This window comes from Leptonychotes weddellii, chromosome 7 (genome assembly GCF_054177405.1).
Source record: "Leptonychotes weddellii isolate Sample4059 chromosome 7, ASM5417740v2, whole genome shotgun sequence".
Lineage (NCBI taxonomy): Eukaryota > Metazoa > Chordata > Mammalia > Carnivora > Phocidae > Leptonychotes > Leptonychotes weddellii.
In genome coordinates, this window is record NC_138375.1 from 4,201,271 (window position 1) to 4,202,673 (window position 1,403).

Here is a 1,403-nt window from a genome sequence, read left to right on the forward strand (position 1 = left end):
AATTGGATTACTTGGGTTTCATACATTTTGATTACTTACCCTTTATCAGATATGCCATTGGCAAATATCTCTTTCCATTTAGTAGATTGTCTTTAAGGATTGTTGATTATTTCCTTTGCTGTGCAGAACCTTTTTATTTTGATATAGTCTCAATAGTTTATTTCTGCTTTCGTTTCCCTTGCCTCAGGAGACCTATCTAGAAAAATGTTGCTATGGCCAGTGTCAGAGAAGTTACCGCTTGTGCTTTCCTCTAGGATTTTATGGTTTCATGTCTCACATTTAGGTCTTTAATCCATTTTGAATTTATTTTTGTGTATGGTGTAAGGAAGTGGTCCAGTTTCATTCTTCTTCATGTAGCTGTCCAGTTTTCCCAACACCATTTATTGAAGAGACCATCCTTTGTCCCACTGAGTATTCTTGCCTCCTTTGTCAAAGATTAATTGACCATATAATCAGGTTTATTTCTGGATTTTCTGTTCTGTTCCATTGATCTATGTGTCTGTTTCTGGGCCAGTGCCATACTATTTTGATCACTAGAGCTTTGTAGTATATCTTGAAATCTGGGACAATTCACATTTTAATGGCTGCCCAATGAATATTGTAATGTGTTTTTACCTAATCTTTTGTAATATAGTTTTTCTATTAAAAATAATATACATTCATAGAAAGTTGTTAAATATGCACTATTAGGTGAAAAAAGCCAGAGATATAAAATAATACCTTTGGTATGATAAAATTAAAATTAAATTTAATAATAAATATTATGTACATAAAGATATCTGCATAGGTTAATTTAAATTACAAATAAGAAATAAACCCATGCGAATTTCTTTTTTTTTTTTTAAAGATTTTTATTTTTATTTTATTTGAGAGAGAGAATGAGAGAGAGAGAGCGAGGGAGAAGCAGACCCCCTGCTGAGCAAGGAGCCCGATATGGGACTCGATCCCGGGACTCCAGGATCATGACCTGAGCTGAAGGCAGTTGCTTAACCAACTGAGCCACCCAGGCGCCCAAACCCATGCGAATTTCTAATTATTCATTTCTTTTTCTTTAAATATAGAAGGCTTCACAAACGTGTGTGTCATCCTTGCACATCCATGCTCATCTTCTCTGTATCGTTCCAATTTTATATGTGCCGAAGTGAGCACCTATTACTCATTTCTACATCACTTAAACCTTAAAGATAAACACATAGATTTTTTGTAATTAAAAAGCAACAGCAATAAAGATATTTACGAAGGAGTAGAAGAGGAAATCATTCATATAGAAAAGCCTGAGGAAAACATCTCGACACCAAAGTAAAGGCCTCAAAGAGACTAAATACCATCCTTAGTGAGGCTCTTGGTCCACAGGATACTGAAGAATCCCGCCCCAACTTACACATACAGTCCAGCATGCCTCC

General features: G+C 35.3%; 1 pseudogene; it reads right to left on the bottom strand.

Moving 5' to 3' along the window:
- Nucleotides 1-1,051: 1,051 nt before the first annotated feature.
- Nucleotides 1,052-1,149, bottom strand: LOC115944173 (U6 spliceosomal RNA; annotated as a pseudogene).
- Between the last annotated feature and the right edge of the window lie 254 nt (nucleotides 1,150-1,403).